We start from the raw sequence: 7,500 nt of genomic DNA, 5'->3' as shown, positions 1-7,500 counted from the left end.
ATCTTTTCTTTTTTTTTTCTTTTTTTTTTCATCTTTATTTTATTGGCTACAGGAATTTGGGATATCTGTTCACTTTTATGTTTCAAAATTACTGAATAGGTACTATTTCGAAATATTACCATCTGGTTACACAATTTTTTATTCTACTGTTTATGACCAAATTTTTCATTCTATCTTTTTGTTTTCAAGTTTTATAGTTAAATTTCCCGCCCCATAGCAGTCTTTTGGTATTGTTTGTTGGAAAGTTAATTTTAGTATTAAACCACCTAGATTTGGAAGCAGTTGAAAATGGTAGTTTTATTTTTTAGTTACAAGATATTGATTAATTTTCAACTGAATAAGAGGAGGGAATAAAGTGTCAGTGATTGAAGTGTACATGTAAGATGTACTGTGCTCTTTTATTGATTTTCTTTATTATAATCATAAGAATATCTAGATTTTTTTTTTATCAGATAGCTCACTAATGTTTAAATATGGCTACCAAAGACAAGTTGGAGCCTGCCATTTTTGTGAATCTCAGTTCACCTCTGTCTGGAGAGAGGTCTCAGAATATATGTGATAAAGGCAGAATCCTCCAAAGGCATGTGGTAGACCTACCTAATCTGTTAATGCTCTGCTGCTATTTGACAGAGTAACAGGCTGGTGCCTTCTACATACTAACATACAATATTCAGGGCCAGTCTAAATTCTTTTTCCTAATGGATTTCTACCACATTTTGCATTTTTATGTCAGCCAAGCCTATGGGTAAAGTTGTTTGTTCTTGAAAACATCATTTTTTTTTATTTTTTATTATTAGCTAAAGCCACAGACAGATTATTTCTAAAGTCTCAAGATACAGTATGAATGTCTATATATATATATTTTGTATGATTTTCATAGACATGTTTTTAGGTAGATAAAGTGGATGTTGTATTTACTGCACACCAGTAAAGGTAGACAGTGTTGATAAGTAAGCTCATCTGAATATTTATTTATTTATATCTAGTCGTTTTGAATAAAAAAAAAACTCTTTGTACTTAAAAAGAAGGGAGGGTATGAGAATTTGCAAAGGGAATTCAAACTTAATATCAAGGCTGTAGGAAAAAGAGCACATATTCCCTTTATCTGTGTCATTGTCACTCCTCAAAATGTAAGAGGCAAGCAAACATATCCAAACATTTATTTGACTTAACCTGAAGGCAGCTTCCATAATTTTCCAACAATTCAATAGCAATGTTTTGATGTGGGGCTTTGGGAATAGAACCTATGGTAGTTTAAAAGTGAAAAAAAATATGGTGCCATTAACCTACCATGTAGATTAAGGCACAAAACTCTATATATAGCTGATTTTTGTGCTCCAGATAGTAGCCTCAGGGAGCTAGTCAGTGCTTGTGATCCATGTTGCAGAGTACACTGTGTGTACAGCACTATAACCTCACTCTTTGCTAACATTGCTTGTCATCATCTTCCCTGCACCTTTATTAAGCAGTTAAACTGTTTTGTGGATAGCAAATGTTTGCTGTAATATTTAATCTGCTGTCTTTCATTTTTTTTTTTTTTTTTATTATTCTTGTTTTGTAATAGTTATCATAAGAACATCCTGCCATTTTCACTGTCATCACTCATTGTAGCACTGTACATCATCATTCATTAAGACACTGTACATCACCATTATTACCATGTGATCATCAAGCATATTACATTTAAATGTATACTTAATAGGCCTTGGCAAGCAACATTTTGAAATTGGACAGTACTTGGTTCAGGCCAGACAGAGTGCTTTTTTTAGAATATTTGTGTATACATGTCTTGGGGTGTGTATACATATATGTATGTGTATGTGGGTATTGTAGAGTGTGTATTTGTATGTTTGTTAGTTTAAACAAACAATTACACATATGAATGGACAAACATGCATCTATATATAGTTTTCCTTCCACTTGAAAACCAGATGGCTTTCATATCATATTATTGTTGCCTTAGTTTTCATCTTCTCAGATTTAGAAGAAAGAAAAAAAAAATTCAAGAGGATTATCACTGAAAAGATATAAAGCACCTGTAATGTTTGGAGTATTAAAGGTGCCTGCAGCTCATTATACAGGGGTATATTTTGTTGCAGTAATATCTTGTTCAGCTCCGTGTAAAGACGTCACCAGCCGTGTCTTGCAGTGGTTAGCAGCCAAAGTTTTCTGTGTTCATAGACATGCACTAGCTTATTTAATTTTCCATTCTCATCTTATTTCGTGTAAATTTAGGGCATTCCTTTTTTTCTCTTATTTGTTTTATAGATATTTATTTAGTTTGATTTGATTTCATTTTTATGTTTGAAAGCCAAATTTAAGGTGATAGCCTTACACTGACTGGTCTGTTTAGTTCCTTGAAGTTTACATACATTTATACTACATCCATGAAAACCAATTATCTCTCTTTCTCTTTCTCTTTCTCTTTCTCTCTTTCTCTTTCTCTTTCTCTTTCTCTTTCTCTTTCTCTTTCTCTCTTTCTCTTTCTCTTTCTCTTTCTCTTTCTCTCTCTCTCTCTCTCTCTCTCTCTCTCTCTCTCTCTCTCTCTCTCTCTCTCTCTCTCTCTCTCTCTCTCTCTCTCTCTCTCTCTCTCTCTCTCTCTCTCTCTCTCTCTCTCTCTCTCTCTTTCTGGATTTTCCAGTTTTTACTCTGAAGAGAATCTCTATCTCTCCTTCTCTCCCCCCCTCCTTTTTTTCTTCTTCTTCCCTCCTTTCCCCCTTCTCCCTTTCTTTTTGTCTGAACCTTGCTCTCCCTCTCCCTCTCCCTCTCCCTCTCCCTCTCCCTCCCCTCCCCCCCCTCTCTCTCTCTCTCTCTCTCTCTCTCTCTCTCTCTCTCTCTCTCTCTCTCTCTCTCTCTCTCTCTCTCTCTCTCTCTCTCTCTCTCTCTCTCTCTCTCTCTCTCTCTCTCTCTCTCTCTCTCTCTCTTCTCTCTCTTTCTCTCTCTTTCTCTCTCTCTTTCTCTCTCTCTTTTCTGTTACACCATGCACACATGCACACGGACACACATACACAATCAGAGCAATATGATTTAAAAGCAGAATTATCAAAATAGAAGCTTGTCCTTGTTAATCAACTCTGATGTACTATTTCAATATAATTGATGTTACATATAGTTAATGTGGGAGAAATGGCAATGGAGTTGTCCAGAAATCAATTTTATGCAAGTTTATGTATAGCAGATGATAATATCTTTATTAAAATATTTGATCTTTCTATGTAGGTCATATTTTGTTTTTGGAATTTTAAATCACAATTAGCTGAATATCGTGGATGGGGAATGACAGCCAGTGCATTATTATTATAGGGTGATAGTTAGCAGAATATATAATTTTTCAGTTCACTTAAATATCTCACAGACTTTAAGCCAGAATATTTTATTTTAGTTGTACTCTTATTATCAATTTTTTATTATTATTATGGTTATTGTTACTGCTTTTGTTTTTATTATCATTATTATCATTATTATTTCTTATTGCTTAAGTAATAAAAACTTTGATTCAACCTCAATCATTTTTTGAGGTTACTGTCTAGATCACTGTGTGAATTGATAGCACTGAATCAAATTCCGTATCTGCATTTTTTTACTATTTAAGGATGGTGAGTGAATTCTATTGACAGCAATTCTTCATTTTAGAGCAATATGTATATCTCCTATGAAAGAGTTTTGTCTTATAAATAGAGTGCAACACCCCCATAGCCATCTGACTCTCACATTTAGTCTATATTATTTTGTACTTCAGTTCCTTGGAACCTCTTTCAACCCAATTCATTAATGCATATAAAATAGATCTCGCAGGTGCTGTCAGTGCCACGGGAATGGTTTTCTGATCTTCCATTTAATGTGAAACATATATTTTATGAGAGTTCCATCACAAAAATTGGTTGGCAATGTATTCACTCTCAATAATTCTTGAAATAGGAAGAAAAGGTTTTCCAGATTTTTGTCACTTACCATCCTTAAAAATATTTTGATCAGTAGATCAAAAGAGGAAAGAATCATCCATAGTAAATAGTCATTTTCATAGATAGTTATATAAATCAATTGAAAATGGATGCCTTGTAATCATAACTTGAAAGCTGCTTGTAATACAATAGGAGAGATGGTTTCCTTTTATCATATGCTCTATTTTGTCAGTTAATTTTTCTCAGTAAGTTGAGGCTTCATGTCATTTTTAGTTTCTTTTTATATGTTTCCATTTGTGTTTTTAGATACATGAATTAGTGCATTTGGTTATAGAGGACAGGATACATATACCATTTTTATTATGAGTATGACTGTGTACAGTACTGGCCACCGAAAACATTGACTATTTCAACGATTTCATAAAGTACAAAATTTTACCATGTAAAATCTTTTTTGGAAATTGCAACACTAAATACTAATAGGTAAATTGTCTGAAATATTGCCATGAAATTCTCTTCTTGTAACATCCATATTACAGCACTTAGAGGCCTGTGCAGCCTGCTAGTGTCTTTAACCTCACAGAAATTAGTGTTTGTTAGACTTGCCATTCATCCCCACACCCCATAGGCAATTTCCATGCTCCCATTACACATATTATCATTATTACATAAGGTAACGACACCCTGTGTGTTTAGGCCCTCTACTCCCATCCTCGTCATTTTATATTTACAACCATCTTAACATCAACACATACACACATATATATAACAGGTCATTTATAATGTCCCTTCCATGTCAACTTCTCTTACTCACTGTCACCCTAATCCGATCATGTTAAATACAATCTGATCGTTGCTTGTCCAAGATTTTGTCCCCTTGTTTTTTTAGGGGCGGAAAGTGAAAAAAAAAGAAAAAGAACAAAAAAAAAAAAAAGAAGAAAAACATCATTCCCTGTGCGTTTGGCTGAGAACAATTGCTGTTCATGTTTAAGTGTTCATTTCTCAGCATTATACTTTAGATTTTATTATGAAGTGGAGCAAATGTCGGTCTTGTTGTTAAATCTAGTATTGTAGATTGTGAAATGTTGCTGGTTCTTTAATGATTTGAGAGAATTGAATTGTATTTGATATGGTTCATGTTGTAATATGTACTCAGTTTATTTTATGTTTTATACATTTTTAATGTCATGAAGGTTTATATAGTCCACCTACCATTATTGCCTTCAAATGCTGTGATTTTTACATTTATTATGATAATGATTATCATTATTATTCTCATTATTATTATAATTATAACAACTACTATTGTTAATATTGATATAATCATTTACATTATTTATGTAATTAATACCAGACTTTGTATTGGAACCACACATGCTTGTTACCCCTCATCACAGCCAGGTTGTGTTGGCCGAGTTCCTTTGGTTTATATCATGGAAGAACCAACAACGGGAAGAGCAGGAATTGAATCTTGATTTGACACACACACACACACACACACACACACACACACACACACACACACACACACACACACACACACACACACACACACACACACACACACACACACACACACACACACACACACACACACACACACACACACACACACACACACACACACACACACACACACACACACACACACACACACACACACACACACAGATGTACGTACATATATAGGAGCGAGAAAAAAGAAAACCAGTGAAGTTTCATGCTCCTTTGTCATTGATCCTTCCAAAATCAGTTAATGAAGAACAGTAATCCAAAAAAAAAAAACTTTGTAGAATATCCATTTTTGTGATATAACCATGTGTATGATAATGGCTCTTACAACTCCAACACTAAGATCTAGTCAACCAGTAGATAACCATGAAGACCCAAGATGGAAAGATTTATTCCTAGTAAAACAGAAAGCAAGAAAATAAATAAAACTTTTTTTTCCCCTGTCTATTCATGCTGTGGAGTCTGTATGATGATCATTATAACCACTTCTGTCTGACTGATTCAAACCTCCATGTAGTTGATGAGTATAATATGTGTGCACATATATGGCCAATTGGTTGAGTAATAGTTTAACACATAGAGGATATAGCTTTATCCACATGATCATGCTGTAATAAACTGGTATGGCTGTGGGCCTAGCGAGCTTTGCACTCAGTTGGTATATGGCTGAGTGTCCCAGGGGATTGTATACAGTCAGGGAGTTAACAGAAATATATAATTTGTAATCATGGATTAAATACTTATAATGCTGTGGATGAACCCTTTCAACTATAGAGCATTTTAGTGCTACCCAAACATTTTATCTGTTGTATATATATATTTATTTTCTATTTTCATTGGGGACATGCTATCTCAAATGAAACATTCATGTTGGATGATCTTTTATTAACCTTAAACTATGAAATAATTCAACTAAAGTGTATACAAAGTTGCCTCAACATATTTCCTTGTTTACACAGAGGATCCCAAAAACTTTGGTTATTATTTTGATAGTCTTGTCCTGAAACAACAAATCAACATGTTTTTAGGGGATTGTGCATTTTTGGCATGTAATAAGAGCCTTATTCAAAGCTCTTTAAGAAAAACTGAACAAAAAAGAAAGGCTTTAGTTTCATTTTACTTATGTAAAACAAACGTTTATTTGATGAAAACATAAAAAAAAAATAATAATAAATAAATAAAAAAAAATCAATTTTTAATTCAGAAGTAAAATAATTTGTATGATAACACTAAAAAAAAAAATACATAACTCATAATAGTGGTATAGGAAGCAAGTTCTTTACCTATAATCATGTAGAATTGAAGGATCTTCCCCTCTGTTTGTCAGTAAATGAAGAATATTGCAAGAGAATGATTGCATCATTACTAAACCAGTTATATGCAAGTAAATGCAAAGGGGAAGTGAATCCAGAGTAGGAATGTATGGAACTACAAAACAACAAATCTAGAATTATAAAAAAAATATCATTATTAAAGAAATGATGGAAGAAAGAAAGAAAAAAAAACATTGTTCCAGTAGAATATGAATATTGATATTTGGCCATCAATTGATTCTGGATGAAAATATGCAACAAAATGCAAAATTGAAGGCATAATGATGAATGTAACAGAGTATATTTTGCAGTGATTGTAGCATTCAATCTCATTATATTTGGTACAAGAAACTTGATCCACATCATAAGTATGGAGTCATGCCATAATTATGAAGGTCAAGATATAACATACTTAATTGTTTAGTACCATTATGAAAATTACCTTAAACATGAATAATATATATTTGCAACACCTGCAATTTCTTATGAAATGCACCTTGTAGTTTTTGTACCAAATGACATTACACAACACCTAACCACTACAGTGATTGTAGCATTCAATCTCATTATATTTGGTACAAGAAACTTAATCCACATCATAAGTATGGAGTCATGCCATAATTATGAAGGTCAAGATATAACATACTTAATTGTTTAGTACCATTATGAAAATTACCTTAAACATGAATAATATATATTTGCAACACTTGAAATTTCTTATGAAATGCACCTTGTAGTTTTTGTACCAAATGACATTACACAACACCTAACCA

Source organism: Penaeus japonicus, unplaced genomic scaffold (genome assembly GCF_977035675.1).
Source record: "Penaeus japonicus unplaced genomic scaffold, GWHDUDI00000001_assembly GWHDUDI00000022, whole genome shotgun sequence".
Classification (NCBI taxonomy): Eukaryota; Metazoa; Arthropoda; class Malacostraca; order Decapoda; family Penaeidae; genus Penaeus; species Penaeus japonicus.
The sequence above is the reverse complement of the archived record's forward strand: the minus strand, read 5'-3'. Positions refer to the sequence as shown.